Genomic DNA, 21,903 nt, shown 5'->3' with positions numbered 1-21,903 from the left:
CACTTCTGTTGGAGGATAAAAAGGATAAATTAAATTTAAAAAAAACATGTCTATGGTTCACTTATTTGACAGAGATGACATTTAAAATAAGGTTGGCAACAATGTATTACTACAATATTTTTTAAGTGGTCATTACACGAAGTATCGAAAAGTGCCAAAAAGATACTGCGTGTATGCACAAATGTGTTTTTGGGGAATAGACTATAGACTTGTCTTGACCCTTTATATGACAAATTTTGAGTTAAATAGTTATTTGTGCAACAAGAGAGGAAAGTTGGTTTTTCTTGCGAGTGTTCATTTTGAGTCCCGAGAAAGCGAAAGAATCTATTCTAAGGTAGAATCTTGAGCGTAGCGAGGGACTCAAAAACCCGAGATGTAAAATAACTTTGCTCCTAACTGCTAATTAACTGCCGTGCCGTGCCGTGCCGTGCCGTGCCGTGCCGTGCCGTGCCGTACCGTACCGTAAGTATGAACCTTGCCTTGGCCTTCACTAAATTAAAAAGCTACATTGTTTCACTCCCTGGAGTTGCACTTTCCTCACTCCAGGGAGTGACGAAAGTAGGCTTGTTTGAGCTGCTGAGGTGAAAAAGTATATTACGTCATAGTCGCCCCACGTTTTATCTCCACACGAGCATGGAGTAGAAAAATATCTATCGGGTCCATCGCGCCCTCCCCTCGCTAGTTGGCTGTTATTTACAGCTAATAACTGGGTCTCACTCCTGGTTGTGTTACGGGTTGTATTCTCAGATGAATTTCAGATACTCGATTAGGTTTCTTATTGCGGAGGAGTCTCAATGGGAAGGTGTAAGCGAGATTCGTCTGCTCGTAAGCCACCTAACATATGTCTTAAAAAAATAAGTTTGGTCCCAAACTGAACTACGTTCTACAAGAAACCACCGTGTTACTAATGTCAAGTCATCAACGTTAAGTGGTGACTCTAATATGTAAAAACATTGTATTTTTACTTCGACGTTCAAATATTTATGGAACAGAAATTTGTTTACAGGAAAATTATTTCTAATGTGATTGACAGATAGTTTAATAAACATTTGTTTGTCTGTCTTAGGACAAAGTAAACAGGTTAGTGAATATTAAATACACGCCGCCCACTAGTATGATTCTAGATAATTTTTATGACTTATGAAAAGGTCAAATGTATGAGTCAATTACAAAACAGAGGATGTCGATACTAATTTATGAATTTGTCATGGTTTAAAACTGGTTTTGAATGTTTTTACACGACTTTAACGATCGTCTTCATTGGTAATAAGCGCACGACTTTCGCATAATTTCGCTCCAATCAGCGTCAGAGAACTTCAAGGTCGTATCAGAATACGTTGAGCTCCATCTTAGGCCCTGTCTTCACTTTCCATCAGGTGTGACTAGGGCCAATCGCCGATCAGTTTATAATATAAAAAAAATAAGAATCAGGCTCTAGATATTTTTATTGATCCGTAGAAACAATAAAAATCTTGTTTCAATATTTAAATATTCATTATCTCAACTGTGAAAGTATAGAAACAACCTCGACGTTTCCCAAAATACTTTTCTATAATTCGCGTTGCTTCTAGCTACTAATTAAAATTAAAAATGGCCGTCTCGCCGACCCGTAAAATGAAACATCATTTGTCACAATTATTACTATCTCGCTCGGAAAAATTACACTTTCTTCAAAACAAAGCCAAGCATTCGTTAGTTTATTTTTCTCATGCGCGAAATACTAAGAAATATGATAATTTTAATAAATATGCCGTCCTGTTGGTCATCCTAAATATCTTTTCCTTTTTCCATCCTAAATTCTATCGCGCCAGCCAAGTACGTCAGTAATAATTAATAAATTACTATTTTAAATACGAGTAAGTTATTTGTTTATACAACTAGAGAACGAATGAAAATTGTTTCATTATTTAGATTTATGATATTTTAAGTAGGTACCCTAGCCACATTACTATTTTCTCCACTCCGCTACTACTGCGAACTACGGCGTAGCGGCGTAGCTGGCTTCGTAGCAATTCCTTGGACGATGATTCTATTTAAAGAGCCACAAACGCGGTTCCATACAATTAAAGTAGAGCTTATTTTAAAACGACAATATGAAATACATGAAATTTGACATGAACATTCAAGTAACATAGGTAAATCCATAGGTATATGCTAGACATTGCAACACAAAGAAATTAGCTCTTCTTTTTCTTTGTATTAATAACAATTCACGACATTTAGGCATGATTACATATGGGGCATTTTCTATGAAAAGGGACCTTATTGTCGATGGCGGTTACGCCGCACAGCGTCGCGCGGCATTGTATTTATATCGGAGCATCGTTTATAATGGCGTAAGCGCCATCGACAATAAGGTCCCTTTTTATAGAAAATACCACATATGTGCACCTAAATTAGATTGTATGGGAGCGGCTTTTGGCGGCGGGTTTGTATATTACTTAAGGAGTATGATTAGATTAGATTAATTAGTATCCTTTATTTCTCATTGAAAATGTACATTATATTTTACATGACAAAATAAAATTCATTCACAAAAAGATCTGTTTAAGGAGTGTAAAAATATAATTGTGTTAGAAGGTAATATAAAACGTAAAAAACCGGACTAATCCCAATAAGTCCAATAAGAAATTCTCCGGACACCGATAAATGGAACAGAAAAACCTATTCGCACTTCATATTCTTGCATCTCACTCGTACTTATACACCAAACGAGAAACACTGCGATTGATGTTAAATTAAGATTGATTTCAAAATTTCGAATAGCCTTCATGAGCTATAAATTTGTATTCTCGTCATAAATATTCAGATCGCGTAACCGGCGACAAGTCAATATTATGGTAAAGCGCAGATGCTTGAGAAGTTTAAATTATCTAAGTAACGTAAATTCTATGTGGACTGTGGGTAATAATTTAGCATACTTAGGGCCAGTTGCACTAACATTTGACACTGATCAACGTCACTCAGCAGTGAACTAAGAAACTTCCCATACAATAAAATCAAAGATAGATATAACTCCGTAATAGATGGATACAGTCTAAGGAAAAAACGTGCCTCGAAAATCACGAAAATTTGATTCTCGATCCGATGGCGCCACTAGTTTTGGCCTACACTCGTATGGAGGGCGTTGACTGTTTCGTTTGTTATTTATAATTTTAACGCATACCAGTGAAAGAACATTGGTCAAAATCATATAAAAATAATTAATGCAAATAAAAATATCATTTATCCATATTTAAATACATTTTATCGTATTTTTATAAATATTTATTTTTAGTTTTAAAGTGTGTCGACAGATGGCAGTGAATTTACTGGGGTTACAAAATTTACTATGACAGTACCGCTCTAGATAAAATTAAACGAATGTTTTAACGGTGACAGGCGGTTTGGTGCTCTTTTTTTAAATCAATTTGACGACCGTTGTTTAATTGACCTATTGGTTAGTGACCCTGCCTATGAAGCCGATGGTCCTGCGTTCCAATCCCGGTAAGGGCATTTATTTGTGTGATGAGCACTGATATTTGTTCCTGGAGTCATGGGTGTTTTCTATGTATTTAAGTATCTATATATTATATATATCGTTGTCTGAGTACCCATAACACAAGCCTCCTTGGGCTTACCGTGGGACTTAGTCAATCTGTGTAAGAATGTCCTATAATATTTATTATTTATTTATTTATTGTAATCATATCCATATTACGTATATCGTTCGACGTTATTTTGACGTAATTTGCATCCGTCAGCCTCCCATTATTGATTAGCACGCGGCTACCACGATTTGACATTTACTTTAGCAACTGCGTGAACTCGATCGCATTCCCTCATATGGCAATCCATCAGTGCGAGTGAGATGGATTGCGATCGAGTGTACGCAGTCGTTAACGTAAACCTCAAGTGTAGTAATAATATAAATGTAATAGAGATATTAGAAATAAGACCATACTTAGCGTACAATCTATTAGTGTAGATTAGGCTGTAAGTAGTTTTTGTAATTTCTTTTTTTGAAATAAACAGTTTATTTTTTATTTTTTTACTGTCGTATACGGTTAAAGATACAAAACTAACTAACAAATACACGAACCGAACTAACTACAAAAGTATCAGAACCCCTTGTGTAAATATCATTCGATAGCGTGTCGAGCGTTCGCGTTTGCGTTATGTCAATTTTTGTATGGGATTTTGAACAGCGCGCCAAGCGGGACGTTTTGGAAACTCAAATGGAACGCTATCGAATGGAATTTACACTGGGTACTGAGAGCCTCACGTACTGTCATAAAATATAGAACACATTTTATATTTCAATGCGAGCGACGTTCGGAACATTTTATACGTTTTTAAAGTGTTCCTGGCATTCAGTGCCTTTAAAGAATGTGCTGTGACATTAAATATATACGCAATATTTTGTCATCGCAATATATCTGATATTACGGAAAGTACTTGACTGGATATTAAGTCAGAATGTGTATCTTCGTATCTGTTTTCGCGTTTGCAGTTGAACGTTATTATACCACAGAAGACTACATGAATGATAAAATCATGTGGGATTAATTGTGATTGTGATTATTGATGAGAGGAGTCTCATCTGCGCTCAACTCCGCCACCAGCGGAGCGTAGATGTGGATTGCAACCAATGCTGTTTGTTAATTCTCGCACCTCTTCTCTAATCTGCTCTCATCTCCGCCACCAGCGGGGCGGCGAAGAGATGTGTATTGCAACCAATTCTGTTGGTTAGTTCTCGCACGTCTCCTCTCATCACCGCTCATTACTGCCTCAGTGTAAAGGCCGCCTTACTTTCGGCACACCTTACAGGTACCGTTCATTAAATATGTACCATCATCCACACTGATAAATGACAATTCATAAACCTTATTCCAAAGACATAAGGTCCACCATAGTTCCAGAACTACCAGAATATTTAATAGCTGCGAACTTTAGATGCGAATTTGAGGGGTAAATAACAATAAATTATTACCGCTCTGAAGGCTGTGTAGAACACTATTAAGAGTCTTTATTAGTCTGCTGGCGTTCAAAGGGTTTGTGGCTGATTCTGTTTTAATAACTAAATATAGTTTTAATCACATTTTGTTGATATGACCAGTCTGACGGGGGCTAAATTGCACCAGTCCTAGTGATTGATTAAATATCGACTCAATTGTTATCCATATCGATACAATACAATTACTAAATCATAATAACAAATCTCTTTTATTACTACCCAGGTAGCAAAATGACGTCAAATGACGTCAGCGACGTCATAATGACGGCATTATTACGTCATTATGACGTCGCTGACGTCATTTGACATCATTTTGCTACCTGGGTACTTCGCGAATCGTTTATATTTCTTGGTATTGAAACTAGGAGTTATGATGATATTTATTCAAGTCACTAACAAATTCAGTTAATATTATTATAATCATGATTATAATATTTAAGAATTACGAGTATGTATATACCGAACGATGGTATATAAAAGTTTATCGATATCGACTTATAAAGCAACTTAACATTTGCCGTCGTACTATTTAACGTCAAACCAAAATTACCCCCGCCACTTTCTTTCCTGTGTATGGTCATAACCATAATCATGATGCATCTCACGCACACCAATAGCTGCGAGCGAAATGACTTACGTCACTTATGTGACCTCTCCTGCATGCATTTTGTCAGCAACACTCAGTGGGAGCCGCTAACGTGATTGATGCTGACCGAGGGTTCCGTACTTTTTTAGTATTTGTTGTTATAGCGGCAACAGAAATACATCATCTGTGAAAATTTCAACTGTCTAGCTATCACGGTTCATGAGATACAGCCTGGTGACAGACAGACAGACGGACAGACGGACAGCGGAGTCTTAGTAATAGGGTCCCGTTTTTACCCTTTGGGTACGGAACCATAAAAAGACCAAACGCGCTAGAACGCTTTTTCATATAAACCTAAATTTGATGTAAATTAACCACAACTATTACCCTCCGTTAGATTTTTGATTATTAACAGTTAGTTTAGCTCCTAGCATTTAAAAACAGGATGGAGGACGGGGTAGAGGACATCCGCCAACCCGCTGGGTGGACACTGTAAAGGAGACCTGCCAGGGATCTACACAGGTGCCTATTATCAGCGGAAAATCTTGCAAAATATCGACCTCATGTGGTCGCGACCCTCAGTCATGAGGAATCGAGGAAGACGAAGATTTAAAAAAAATATGTTTTTTTTTGCAGTGGTCCATTATCCTCTTTAAGCAGAATCGGCCGCTTTGCTAGAACAGGTTATTGTTTTGTGAATTTAGTGAAGCTGTAAAATGGCGCTACTGGTGTTTTATTAATATAGTTTTCAGTTGAACGATGCGAGCTTACTTTAGCTCTAATTGTTTGATGTAAAATAATTAAACCACAAATGTTATTTAGGATATTGTAGAATATAATGGAGTACGAAATTAAAGTAATTTTTAACCGACGAAAAAAAGGAGGAGGTTCTCAAGTCGACTTGATATTTTTGCGTATATTTTTTATTGGCGCCGACTCAAAATTACTTAGGTATACTTACATTACTTTAATAACTCGTTAAGGTTCAATAAAAAGGTTTATTATTTTTTCTTTTAAGTTTTTTCGGCGGTTTAATTTTTTTGTTAAAAAGTTTTTATGATAATTTTGTTTTTGTTGTATATTTCGCTGAGTAAGCAGTGTGTCAAAAAGTGTTTACCATTTACTTATTTAATATTGTCTTCGGTTACCGCGATAGTTACTCATGAAATAAAACTATGAAAACGGATTATATTCAATATACGCGATATAATCCGTTTTCATAGTTTTATTTCATTTACTTATTTTCCAAAAACCTTTAACTTTTCGGATATTCCTACTCAGAATAACGAGGACTACATGAAGGAAAGAAAGTGTCCGAATAAAAATTGACAGTTCTGTGACGCATTTTCAGATACACCGTGTTTGGACCGTCACAAAACCGACTCCCAAGATTTTAATGAAAAACTGGGAACCCTTTATTCATCATCATCAATAGTCTTCGTGATTCCGAGCCGAAATAACCCAAAAGTTGTTAGTTTCGAATAACTAAAAGTATAGTTAAATGGCAGTATGGTATATTACTTATTCACAACGACGGGACTTAATCGCGTAAAATAAGTTTTAAATTTACCTCCGACGTTTCAAGGACGGCGTTGTCCCCGTGGTCTCGGAGAAGACTGGCTAAAGTTGACATCAACATCTTCTAGGCGCGCGAGTTTTTCGAACTACCCGCACTTGGTCTTGTTTATTAACTTGAACTTATTTTACGCGATTAAGTCCCGTCGTTGTGAATAATAATGAGTAAAAATCGTGAAAATTTAAATCTTTTAAGCCGCGTTGAGGCCAATCCTTAAATCGTTGGCAGTATAAATAGCGTTAGGGCATTCTATATTACATTTTATTCCCCCAATTTGTTTAAACTGCTTTTTTATTGAATTTCACTTAATATATTCAAATTGATTATAGACTTCAAAAACTGAATAATTTATCTTGTATGATAACATGATAGTTCCTAAGCAAATAAAGGCTTCAGATGTCTGTTAATGTAGCAAAACTTGAACCCAAGACTGTTACCCAAAGATTGTCTGGAAGAGATCGCTTTTTAGCGATAAGACCGCCTGTTGTTACCTTTTTTTTTTTAAATTTCTTTGTAGTTTTACATGTATGTAAAATGTATAATTTTGATGCAATAAAGAATACTTACTTACTTGGCCCAGCAGTGGCAGGAGCGCAACGCGGTGGACAGACCAAATCCGCTCAGCCCTTGATGTAACGCTCCACGGTGCCCTACACTCGGCGACAGACAGAAAGAGGTAGCGGCAAATTGTCCATGAGAAGCTGCTCCCTAGAAGTGACCACGACCCTCAGTGATGAGGAAACCGATGCAAGGAAGAGGACTTACTTACTTGATATAAATTTCGTTCCCTGCCAACACCCTAACAAGTCCAAAGCCTAAAGTTGTGTAATACCAAAGCCGAACCAAAACAAGCACCCCTCTCCCTTTGTTCTAAAGGGCCTCAATATCGGCGAATGTTTGAAGAGTGCTCAAAAGCCGCGTTAATTAAGGCAAGCCACTGAAGCCCAGCTGATTGCCGATCGATAGCAGACAGTAGTGTCAACGGGGTCGAGTAGGTACATTTAAAAAGAAGTTTTTGGTAAAAAAAACATTTCTGGTACAAGCGAGACCGGAGTGGCGTCGTAACCCGCGGGAAGGCATGGCAAACACGAAGAGCTCTGTTTGGACCAACTTAAACAGAAACGAATTATTTCAGCCCCTACTAATACTATTAAATGCGAAAGTAACAGCATCCATCTTTTACCTCTACATGCTTAAACCTTTTAGCCGATTTAGTTGAAATTTAGTGTGACATAGTTTCTCAGGTTAGTTATTAGGGTTCCGTACCCAAAGGGTAAAAACGGGACCCTATTACTAAGACTCCGCTGTCCGTCTGTCTGTCACCAGGCTGTATCTCACGAACCGTGATAGCTAGACAGTTGAAATTTTCACAGATGATGTATTTCTGTTGCCGCTTTAACAACAAATACTAAAAAGTACGGAACCCTCGGTGGGCGAGTCCGACTCGCACTTGGCTGGTTTTTTTGTTGTACTTAGCGACGCGGCTTCGCACGGGTGCAATGCTGATGTAATATATTAGTAACCTTCCTCTGGAATCACTATCTATTTAAAAAAACCGCATCAAAATCCGTTTCGTAGTTTTAAAGATCTAAGCATACATAGGGACAGACAGACAGCTGGAAGCGACTTTGTTTTATATTATGTAGTGATGTATGTTTACTTGTAACGTATGTAGGGGCGTCTACTCTGTATGGAGGCAGAGGAGACGCCCCTACACATCCTCACAGAGTGCCCCTGCCTAATGCGCACTCGTGACTTGATCCTGGGTGGACATATATTGCGCCCGGAGGAGTTAAAGTCTCTAGAAATCAAAAAGATCCTGCAGCTGTTTGAAGTTGCAGGTTTGGATCGAGAGTTGTAGTAGGTGGCGATCACAATAGATCAGATATGGTCGCAGTGATACATAGGCTCTGGAGCCTTACATAGCCCCTAGAAAAAAAGAAGAAGAAGAAGAAGAACGTTTTAGTTGTCCCAAAAAAAAGATATTTGTGACGTTTTCAACAAAAAAGTACCACATTGTCGCTTGTCGATAAGGTTGATTTCAAATGGGGTTGGCCGGTCGAAATAATTAGCAGATGGCACCAGCATAGCTTGCCCTGTCAATCCCTAGAATTATGTCAAATTTTTGTTTTTTTAATGCCCTGGATGCCAGCCCTTTAAGCCAAATCTCATACAAAAAGGGGCAAGCTATGATGGCGCCATCTCTGCAAACCTTTGACAGTTGCCAACCCCATTGAAGCTATACGGAAATAGCGCCTTACTGACAAGCGACAATAAGTACCCTTTTGGTTGAAGATGGCGCATTTGATTTGATCATCATCATTTAAAGCAGACGATGTCACAGGCTACCGCTAGCTCTCCATAAATTGCGTGATAGCGTCAGGTCGGTTATAACCTAATCCAGAAAGTAATTGTGTTGAAAGGGGACGTTTCACGCGCGAGCGGCGACCACCTCGGTTTTACATAACCGTTTAGACCAGTCAACGGAGTCGATTTTAAACTGCCGTGAGACATACTACCATTAAGCTAATTTTGCGGCTTAACTCATGTATTTATAGTCAAACGCTTGTCATATTTTGGAGAGCCTAGGTCTCCATTCTCAAGCACTAACAGTCAGGGGCGTAGCTAGAGGATATATCGCCCGGGGCAGTCACCAAATTTGCGCCCCCTGACGACTGACAAAAGTTTCCCTGCTGCTGCCTTTTGCCCATTTTGGCGCCCCCCCTTGGATGGCGCCCGGGGTACTTGCCCCCCCTGCCCCCACCCTAGTTACGCCACTGCTAACAGTGCAGAAGTAGCGATCACGATATAGACGCGCGCCGCGTACTGTCAGTCAGACATATTAAATATAGGCACCTATTTAAAAAAAAAACATTTAATATGTCCCTGAAACGGCTGAAAGGGATAAGTTCGCCTTTGTACAAATGATGTGTATTTTTCCTGTTTTATGTGTCTTTTTGTACAATAAAGAGTTTTACTACTACTTACTACTTAAACGGGTCACTCACGTATTTTAAGTCGAAGATAACTCGATGTGTTTCGCTCCATAACGAGCAGCTTTAACGGGAGCACGCGGTGGCGGACCGAGACAGACTGCGGGCCGCATCTCTTGTCGTTGCTCGTTGTTCAAATTAAAAAAAACGTGAGTGGCTCGTTTTAAATAAGTATTTAATATCTCTGTGTCTCACGAAACTTTTGTTTTAAAGTCGGAACCCGACACAATACTTGTTCTGAGAAGCTTTTAAACAGGTTTTCAGAATAAATGTTTCCTTTGTCTCCGTAAAGGGTGTCCATTTTTTATTTAGCGCTGTCTATTACTTTTATAAGTACTTTTTAGGGTTCCGTACCCAAAGGGTAAACACGGGATCCTATTACTAAGACTCCGCTGTCCGTCTGTCTGTCCATCTGTCACCAGGCTTTATCTCGTGATCTGTGATAGCTAGACAGCTGAAATTTTCACAGATGATGTATTTCGGTTGGCGCTATAACAACAAATACTAAAAACAGAATAAAATAGATATTTAAGTGGGGCTCCCATACAACAGACGTGATTTTTGACCGAAGTTAAGCAACGTCGGGCGGGGTCAGTACTTGGATGGGTGACCGTTTTTATAGTTAATGGTACGGAACCCTTCGTGTGTGAGTCCGACTCGCACTTGGCCGGTTTTTTTTACTTTTTGGTAGAATTGAAAAGACGAAAAAGCCGCTTTTATTATTACTGTGGGAAAAGTTATAGGTAAAATTACCCAAACTTACCAATTTGAATACCAAAGAACACTTTGTTTGTTAGGGTTCGTCCACACTGCCTTTTGCCCTAAATTATACGGTGAAGGTTTACCGCCATTGTTTTATTCATGCTTATGGAAAAGGGTTTGTAGAATTTGATACCTAAGTATACTTAACAAAAATAAAAGTAAAAATAATATCTCCACAAAGCATTTTCTGATACTTTACCTAAACACTATAACTTGGATCTTTTTAAATCAAGAGTGAATAGACATCTTTTAGGTAAGCATGATCCATCCTAGACTGCATCGGCACTTACCATCAGGTGAGATTGCGGTCAAATGCTTGCCTTTTTTTAATAAAGAAAAAAAAAAACAATACTTGGACACATGGAGACTATATAAAGGAGCCAAATCTCTATGTATGAAAAGTGTCCATCAAAAAACAGTAATTAGGCGGCGCCACCATACACCGAAATACTACCAAAAACAACCTACGTAATTTGGTCGGGTTATTTGTTGCCTTATATGGTTCACGTTATACTCATGTCCCAGAGCCTAACTAGCGCCACCGGAGAGATTAGGAACTATTATTTAAAGCTGAAAGCGGTCACTTTTGCAACAATTCTGCCATAAGAGATTGGCATCCTTTCTATACCATCCATACTTGGACAGAAAGTCTAAAAAAATGCTCTAACCCAGCCTGCAGCGGTATCACCGTCGCGTTTTTGTCACTTGTCATATCATGCGTCACTTTCGCACTTACGCACTAGTTAGAGCGTGACAGGTATGGTGACAAATGATAGATAGACAGCCGTCCATCTTAGCCCCACTGGTTGTACTTAACAACCTGACAAAACCTTCCATATGATTATAGAAAAATCGGCCAAGTACGAGTCGGACTCGCGCACGAAGGGTTCCGTACAATTACGGAAAAAAACAGCAAAAAAATCACGTTTATTGTATGGGAGCCCCATTTAAATATTTATATTATTCTGTTTTTAGTATTTGTTGTTATAGCGGCAACAGAAATACATCATCTGTGAAAATTTCAACTGTCTAGCTATCACGGTTCATGAGATACAGCCTGGTGACAGACAGACGGACAGACGGACAGCGGAGTCTTAGTAATAGGGTCCCGTTTTTACCCTTTAGGTACGGAACCCTAAAAACTGTTTACTTTAGAAAACGATTTAGGAAATATTACAAACGTAACTCCCTTATTTAGATTTTAAATTGACACTTAAGGGGCCCACAGACTATCAGTCCGCTGGACGATATCGGCCTGTCAGTTAGAACAAAACTTTGACAGTTCCGAACAACTGACAGTCCGATATCGTCCGGCGGACTGATAGTCAGTGGGCCCCTTTACGATAATATTAATCTTAGTAACTTAACACAAGCATCGCCCAACCCAAACCAATTGCCAATTGCAAAACTAATTGTTTGTGTCTCTGTTTGGCCCTATGGTCGACTGGTAGAGAATGCCATTTTGGCATTAAGTACGCCATTTGTACATTGTTGTATATATTTTGTACAATAAAGTTTAAATAAATAAACATCGATCACAATGAAAATACCTATCCAGTAATACCTATTCAAAGTCACGACACAGACTTTTCTGGATAACTATTACGTTATATTAATTTAAACTAACACGATTTTCACTCATAATTTTTAAACTAACACGGGACTTAATCGCGTAAAAACTTACCTTTATTTACCACCACCAACTATTACATTACCATCAATTAAGCTTTAGGTATTGGATTAACTGAGACGACAAAATGTATAATGTGATAAATCTCATAGGCCAATTCGAGTTTTAGTTATAACATTTGTTACCAATATGACACTGACAGATCCGTATCATATTGGAAACGGATCTAATAACTAAAACTCAAATTGACCTGTATCAGTTTAGTGCAGTATGTATACTCCTATCTTAATTGGTACAATTAATGTAAATCCGGCAATTCATATCAATTTCAGTTCGCTTCTTACTAGAACGGTTATAATTATTATTTCGTTATAAACAATTGTCAATCAATTGATTGATTTAAACTTTCACGATTTTTACTCATTATTATTTACAACGACGGGACTTAATCGATTGCAGTTGTGGTAGTTCCTACATCGGGGAAACGAAACGTACCATTGCGGAGCGAGTTAAGGAACATATCGCAGCTGTCAAGAACCGTCAGGTGAACAAGTCTGCTGTTGCTGAGCATTTACTAGAGTCAGGGCCAAACCACTGGATTTAGCTTCACAACCCTAGAATACTTTCTACAGATCGTGGGTTTTATAGTAGAAAAATCCGTGAAGCCATTGAAATCAAGAAACATAGAAATTTCAATCGAGACGAAGGTTTTAAGATCTCATCCACATGGAACCCAGTCATTAAGTGTAAGCGAAACCAAATATCGAAAGTTGAAAAATCGAATATTGTGAGTGTTGTGTGTCGACCCGGTAACATCTCTAGTGCGCAAAACGTTCAAGTTAATAAACAAGACCAAGTGCGGGTAGTTCGAAAAACTCGCGCGCCTAGAAGATGTTGATGTCAACTTTAGCCAGTCTTCTCCGAGACCACGGGGACAACGCCGTCCTCTAAACGTCGGAGGTAAATTTAATACTTATTTTACGCGATTAAGTCCCGTCGTTGTAAATAATAATCAATTGATTCTTGCATGTAACTAACAAACTAGTGTATTGACCCAGTTAAAATCATAAGAAAACATCTAGTACATTTTCCTATCTAACTATCAGCGAGCGTCCAATATGCAAATACATAACGTATTACGTGACGCCGTAATCAAATTCGTTTAACACGCTCATGAATAAACAAAGGCGTTGTCGCATGTCAGTATTTATTCTGTGACGGTAAAGTCAGGGTGTGTTCCCAATGGTTAGGCGTAACCAGTCTAGCGTGACCTTGAAATAAATAAAAAATCAAATTTGTTTATTTCGAGTATCTGTGACTCGTAAGTACATAATACAAACATTAAACAAACACCAACATTAAACCTATAACAATAAAAATTTAAAATATTAAGGTGGACTCAATAGAGCGCCGGGGTCATAGACTCTTTGGCGATGACCCATCTGTCAAGTCAAGGATACAGAGCCTTGAGCATCGTCGTCGAGTCCCTTGCCTATCGGTGTTCTATCGGATACATTTCGGGGAGTGCGCACAGGAACTACACGACCTGATCCCACCTTCCCCTTTCCATCATCGGACATCCAGGCGCGGGGAGCGAATGCACCCGTTCGTGGTCCACATTCCATTCGTTCGGACGAAACGTTTTGCCTCCTCCTTTTTAGTACGGACGGCTAAGGAATGGAATGCGCTCCCGCCATCTGTATTCCCTGATCAATATGACCTCGGTCTCTTTAAAACAAGAGTGAATCCGGTGAGCCCTGTCTTAACTTTCCATCAGGTGTGACTAGGGCCAATCGCCGATCAGTTTATAAAAAAAAAAAGTGGATAAATACATTGACACCTGTCATCTATTTCTCAATGTGTACCACAGTGCTGCCGGGCGTATGAAGTCCGCAGCAAAACTTGTCCGCAATCATTTCTAGGACACTGTTGGAGCTGGCGCGCACGCGTAGCAGCAGGGACGCGGCTCGCAGGCGCATAGAAGCTTTAAAACACGCCACATGGGCCTCCGCAAACATCCCTGACGCGCTGCTGAAATTAACAGACAGGAATTAGTTGGGCGGGTGACCATATATATCTCGCGTTGGTTGGTTGGTTGACTGGTTGGTTATGGTTTGGTTGGTTGATTAGAACCTTCTGGGCCATTGAGTCTATGCTGGTTGACTAGAGACTCCGACTCACCCATGCCTCGAGAGGGAGGAATAACTGTAGGAGACGGCGACTCGGCGGCGATATTGTTCTCGGTATAGAGGAGACAGACACAGTACCTACTTAACTGTAACCGATGGAATCCTCTCAGTGTGTCTTTGCTATGCGTTGGTTTTGTGCTGATTGGTGTAGATCATGGCCAGGCCTTTTTTCTTTAGTTTCAAATTCCAGGAGTACCTAACAAACCGAACTGAGATTTTAAATTTAAGTAACTTTTTTTTTCTTAATCCTGTAGGGCTGCCGCTCGGCGCACACATGACCGATTTTAGTATGCAAAATTACGACGCAGCGTTAAACGGGTTCAAGTAACGTTGGGGTACCGTAAAACCACAGAACTACAGTCCAAAAGCTCCCAACTATGGTCCAAAACTCGAAAATCTTCGTTTAGAAATGGCTAATATTTGAATTTGGCAGTTCTTAGGGAAAATATTTTCAACCAAGGAAGAAAAAGGTCATACAAAACCAAAAATAAGATTGGTATTGATACTTAATTAGTGTCAACACATAATGGACCCACGTACGGACCAGTACTGGACTCGTTAGCCTGGATGGTTTTACAGTAATGTGATAATTGACCTTCATAGAGACCTATGGATCGATAACAACCACTTTTGGCACCGTTCCCGCTCTAAACTCCGTCTTTAAAAAGAACAAGGATGGAAGTGAACAAGTTTGGGAACAAATCAAATTATTTTATTAAATATTTTGATTTGTGTTTTTTAAAGTAGTCACACTACTAAGACAAAGACGCCTAGTCTTACTAAGATGGCATATAGTCGAGAAATTCGGACGGGCACCGCCGTGGCGGGGTGGCCTAGGGGTTCATGGCGTTAGCCGCGATAGCTAAAGACGCCGGTTCGAATCCGGCCTTCACCACTGGAGGGCTTCGTCACTTTTTCTTTAATATATGACATCTATTACAGTTTTTAATTTATATATAGTAGTGTGACTACTTTAAAAAACACAAATCAAAATATTTAATAAAATAATTTGATTTGTTCCCAAACTTGTTCATAGATGGCAGCACCAGTCTCTCTCGCTACAACGTAAATCCGTAAGGAGTTCGTTTAGGAGGTGCAAGCGCGCACTGCTTGCCCTTAGAGCTGGTCAAAGACGCCTAGTCTTACTAAGATGGCATATAGTCGAGAAATTCGGACGGGCACCGCCGTGGCGGGGTGGCCTAGGGGTTCATGGCGTTAGCCGCGATAGCTAAAGACGCCGGTTCGAATCCGGCCTTCACCACTGGAGGGCTTCGTCACTTTTTCTTTAATATATGACATCTATTACAGTTTTTAAGGATGGAAGTATTAATAAGTTTTTAAAGAGTATTAAACTGTAGCCTGCCCCAGTATCGGATCATTGCTCGTAGGAATAGCCGTGGAGTCAAATAGACTCTTAAGTTCCACTTACGAAAAGACGGAAAATGGAAAACCCTCAACATGTAGATAATTTTTTGAAGACCGCTAAAACAATTGAATAAGAAGTAGTAGTAGTAGTAGTAATCACTTAAGAATATAAGAAAAATAAGAATATAGTGCTCGACTGGTCCAAACTAGTTCTGGGCGTATGGGTTAATACATACTGAGTCGCTATTCATATATTCTAGTTTCACCAGATAAAGTAATTTCCTCGCTCATTCCACTTCTTTAAAGAATGGCAAATATCTTTGCAAACAATGCACATCCACTCCTGAATGTCCAGTGCTAGAACAGAGAAGGTGGAATTAAGTCGTGCAAAACCTGCATCAGAACTGTATCAGAACACCGATAGGCATGCACTAAGCGTCAGTGTTTTGACTACCAGAATATAATATAATGGCTGCTCCGTAAAATAATCTCACTCTTTTTTTTCGACTGTCGTGATGATGACCTGCTGCTTATCCTGCACTAGGTTTTATAGGCCTACACGCGTTCGTAATGCCGTAATATTTTCCGTTGTCGGCTGTTACCGTGTGTATGCAGCCATAAGAAGCGGCTTTTGATTTATACCCGAATCCCGCGGCTTAGTGTTTTCACGAAATGGAGGTCATTTATCATTCATGTTTGCTACTATTTTTATGGTGGAATCTTGGCTGGCTATCAGAGTAATGTATTTTCCAACCAACTTTGATACCTACCAACTTAGCGTTCGAACTGAATGATTATTTTTAGCGTTAGATTTCCGGTTGAATTTCAAAAAAGCAAAGTCGTCTCGAGAATATTTTTATGTTTTTTGCTCATTAACGTTGATGAAGAATTAATCTTGAAACGTATTTAACCATTATTTAGTCAAGTGCGGCTATCGTTCTACTCAGAGCAATTATACAAGAACTGAACTGAACCGATAAGTAACGATGGTACATACATACCCTCAAAGTTTACTTATTGGGCAAAAATGTATGGTTATTCATTCAATATCAAGCAATTGTCAGCATGGTGAAACAGAGGCATATAGCGTTCGCGTTCAGCCAAACAGTATGTAGTAATTATTGTCTTCCGTTACCGCGATATACTCATGAAATAAAACTATGTCAACGGATTTGTCTCAACTGTGTGTGTATGTATGTGGTTGTTCGCAATGGAGCAGATGTAGAATTTTTATCGCCCCCATAATAGTCCGATTGCCTCCATAACGCAATGGGCACTTAACGTCAGAGTGGCCAACGAGAGCCGTAAACCTGAATAGCCCTTAAACCTTTGGTACACGTGTTACCTTGAGGCTGTTTACTTAAGCACGTCCTTATTACCTCTAGCCGACCAGACATCAAATCTTGCCAAGGCAAAGTGCAATTTTGATTTGGGAAAATAATGATCCAAATTAGAATGGAATGTGAAACGTTTTTAAAGGCTTTGGGCGGCTATAGGTATAATAAATTACAGTGCAATTTTCAGATTACATCGAGGCATAAGTCGCAAGAAGTCGCTGAAGTCTTGGCAGCACTACCACCACAATCTGAGGGTCTATCGCAAAACAAGAAAATCGAAATTTCGTTATCTAACATCTCTGTCACTCTGGCATATTCGAGCGATAAAGAGGCAGATAGTGAAATTTCGGAATCGCGTTTCCCGGTCGGTTCTCTGAAAACAAACCGCCTTGGTGCATCAATGCCATATTTTATTATCTCTGAAAACTTGTCAAAAAACTGTAAAATGCACTATGTATAAGTTACTCTATGGTTAACTAAACGGGCTAGTGGTGCACTCTGGTGGCAGCACATTGTAGCAATACCCCCTATTGGCACAAACACGAGCGGCCCTGTTATTTACTAAATAAAGTACTTACTTTGGTGTTCTCATTATAACAAGCACTAACGTGTGGAACGTAGGATTTGACCATCAGGAACCTGATGAAACCTGCCATAAGACTTTGATTCTCCTTTTGTCATTAAATTTATAATTTTTAAAGCTGTCCAATAAAGTTCACTGTAACAAATGGAATCAATTCTCTGTCTTTTCCAATCGCCGTTAAAGTAATCTATCGGGTTGGATAACCCTTTAATGGCGGTTTTATTGTCCTCGTCCTTTTCATTCGGCGTCTGTGGATATACGACCAACAATATCAACGCAAAGCCTAAAGCAGTAAAGCAACTCATAGGGGTCATCCATAAATTACGTGACACGAATTCCTCCCTGTCACTCCTGGACACATTTGGCAACCTCCGAGCTCCGTCCTCCTGGTGTGACGTCATATTTTTGGCAATTTTTTTTTTAACTAAATCAGCAATTCGAATGAGTTATTATTATTTTAATAAAAAATGTTTTTAATAAAAGCAATAATAGAAGTTGTATGACACGAAACCGATTAGGAATAAACATTTCACGAACACAATCGATATGTCAATGCAAAAACTAATTGTTTAACTGTACAGCGAATACAAAATAATCAAAACAATTTTCGGTTGCAGGTGAAGTTGAAGGCACACAGTTTGTAACTCCCCCCTACCCCTTGTCACAACATGTCATATTTTCCTGACCCCCTCCCTACCTCTAAACGTGTGACGTACTTAGTGGATGACCCCATAGCAGCCGAAAGAGGTCCACGATTAGATGAATGGCGCACGGAAAGGTTTCCTTAACGACCGATTATGCGCTATTCATATTCAACGGCCTTTGATTTTGACCAGGATCAAGAGGCCATTTCGAACTGACGTTTTAATGTCAAAATGATGTAATTTTATTATCATTCACCCATCTATCGCAACAATACATGTACCAACAGAACCTACGAGCTACGAGCGAACAGCACACGCGAATGATTAACATCATTTTGATATTAAAATGCAAATTTGAATTGGCTTCCAGGTGTGTTGGGGCTTTTTAATGCTTGGGTCAGCAACGTGTTTTTGACCGCCGGAGTTGCAAGCATCCATAGCCTTCTGTGTCCGCTTACCATCAAGCAAACCTTACGCCGGTTAGCCCAGATGAGATATAAAAGACTGTATCTTTTGGTATTTGCTGGTTTTTGTTAACTTATAAAAATAAATAAAGATTTATCATATGACATTTGTAGTAAAATAAGTTGGAATTGATGATATTTGTTTCTTTATTTTTAATATTTTTTGAATGTTTTAACGTTAAAATTGTAATTACTGTGTAGGTATAACATTTCTGTGTATGTTTTTATGTGTAAGTGTTTTGTTTCAGCACTGTATACTTGCATGTAGTTTTCTTCTTCTTCTGGTGCCATGCCCATCTAATGGGCGTCGGCGGTCAGCATGGCATTCAACTTCCTGGTCTTTGCTAATTTCTTGAGAGTGGCTGCGTCTTTTGTAAGTGTCCAGTCCTTAATGTTATCTATCCATTTATATCTAGGTCTACCTCTCCCTCTTCTTCCCTCAAATTTTCCCTCGATAATTGTTTGTAATAAGTCGTATTTCTTATTTCTGTATATGTGACCCAGATAGGCTGTTTTTCGTCTTTTAATGATGTTGAGTACTTCTGGAGTCTTCTTCATTCTACGCAGTACTTCTTTGTTCGTAACGTGTTCAGTCCATGATATCTTTAACATCCTTCGGTAGAGCCACATCTCAAAGGCAGCAAGTCTATCATGTAGTGTAGTCTGCATGTAGTAGTAGTAGAGCCATTTATTTCAATAAATATTACACTAGTTTACAAAACATGCAGTGGTTTTTGTAAATAGATTTAGTATTAATAATATATTCATAATTTATGCAGTTTAAATTTATACAATTATAAAGATAAGTACTAAATTTCGTTTTAAAATTATTGTTCCATGCATTTTTATAATTTAATTCTATAAGTAATTTAATAATTATTGTATTTATTTATTTTATAAATATTTATTGAGATGTCCATTTGTGGACATAGGCCTCCTCCATCGTGTGCCATGTATTTCTGTCTGCGGCAATTCTCGTCCAGGCTACGCCAGCCACGGCCTCGATGTCGTCCCGCCAGCGGCGCCACGGGCGACCCCGTGATCTCTTACCGTCGCGCGGGTACCAATGTAGCATTTGTTCGCTCCAGCGGCCGTCTTTTGTTCGTGCTATGTGCCCGGCCCATCTCCATTTTAGTCGGCAAATTAGTTCGGCGGCATCAGTAATTTTGGTCTTCTTACGGATGTCGACGCTCTTTATTTTATCCAATAATTTGATGCCAAGCATGCTGCGTTCTGCGGTTCTTTGGAATACCCGTACTTTACTTATTAGTTCATTAGTTATGGCCCAGGTCTGACATCCGTAAATAAGAGTTGGAGTGACGACTGAATCCATCGCTTTCTTTTTTAGTTTAATGTCAAAATTTGACTTGAATATGTGTTTTAATGACCAGTAAGCGCTCCATGCTTTCTTTATGCGTTTCTCAATTTCGTCCAATTTACGTTTTCTTAACGATATATTTTGGCCAAGGTATAAATAGTCTTCGGCGTAGGCAATATTTTTCGACTGTATAGATACCGATATTAGTTCACTGTTTGTCATTACGCGGGTTTTATCGGGATTCATTTCTAATCCACATTCTCTACTTTGTTGATCTAAAGTTTGAAGCATGAATTGAAGCTCTAGGTGACTCTCTGTCATGAGAACAATGTCATCGGCAAAGCGTAAATGACTTAACCGCTTACCGTTTATTCTAATACCGCACTGGTCCCAGTTAAGCCTTCTAAAGATATATTCCATCAGAGCCGTGAATAGGTTTGGTGAGATAGGGTCTCCTTGTTTTACTCCTCGTTTGATATCGAATTTATGTCCATTCCTTTCTAACTTCACTGCGGCCTTACTTTTCTTATATATTTCTTGTAATATGTTTATGTATTTGGCATGAACACCCTGCTCTTTTAGCGCTTTCCATAGAGTTTGATGTGAAATACAATCAAAGGCCTTAGAGTAGTCTACAAATGCTAAGTAGATTTTTTTCTTATATTCTGTACATTTTTCAATTATTTGCTGTAATGTGAAGATGTGGTCTACTGTGGAGAAGTTACGTCTGAAGCCTGCTTGTTCGATTGGCTGTTCGAAGTCTAAGGTTTGTTTTATTCTGTTCAAAATAACGTTTGTAAATAGCTTATATGTTGATTGCAAGAGGCTTATCGGGCGGTAATTGTTAATATTCAGCGGGTCGCCTTTTTTATATAGAAGTGTAATTATTGACGTTTCCCAGTCTTGTGGAATAGTTTCTTCATGGATAATTTTATTAAATAGATCTGTCAATATCGGCGTTAAAGGTTCTTGTATAGCTTTGATGAGATCATTAAATAGTTATGCCGTCTTGGCCTGGGCTTTTCATCGTTTTTAGAGAGTTGATAGCGCAGCGTGTCTCGTTTTGTAGTAGAGATGGTATTTCGCCTGTAGACTGCACTGTACTAATATCGGTAGAATGAGACTGATAGAGCTTTTGATAAAAGTTTGTTGCTATTTTTAAAATATCCTTACGATTTGTATGTATTTGTCTAGTTTCATTCATTATAGATGGTATCCAAAGTTTAAATGGTTTAAGCTTTTTGTTAGCTCGTTTTGCTGAGCTTCTTTTCTCGAGTTCATCCTTTATAATGTTCATTTTGCGATGTAATTTATTTCTTTTAATTTTATTTTTTATTTTTTGATATAGTGACGTCAGTCTGTTTCTTTCTTCTTTAGTTCTAGGTGCCTTCTTGTCTTTTAAAGTAGTTCGTTCCCGAATTAAGTCTTTGATGTCTTCGGTTATTATAGGGTCCATTTCA

At 38.8% G+C, this 21,903-nt stretch overlaps 1 protein-coding gene across 4 annotated transcripts in view; it reads left to right on the top strand.

The window, feature by feature from the left end:
• LOC134755637 (solute carrier family 12 member 4) overlaps window positions 1–21,903 on the top strand; it is a 566,314-nt gene that overhangs the window by 401,751 nt on the left and 142,660 nt on the right. The gene's annotated exons all lie outside the window — the stretch shown is intronic.

This window comes from Cydia strobilella, chromosome 3, assembly GCF_947568885.1.
Source record: "Cydia strobilella chromosome 3, ilCydStro3.1, whole genome shotgun sequence".
In the NCBI taxonomy this organism is placed as follows: domain Eukaryota; kingdom Metazoa; phylum Arthropoda; class Insecta; order Lepidoptera; family Tortricidae; genus Cydia; species Cydia strobilella.
Note: the sequence above shows the minus strand (reverse complement) of the source record. Positions and strands in the feature narration are given on the sequence as shown.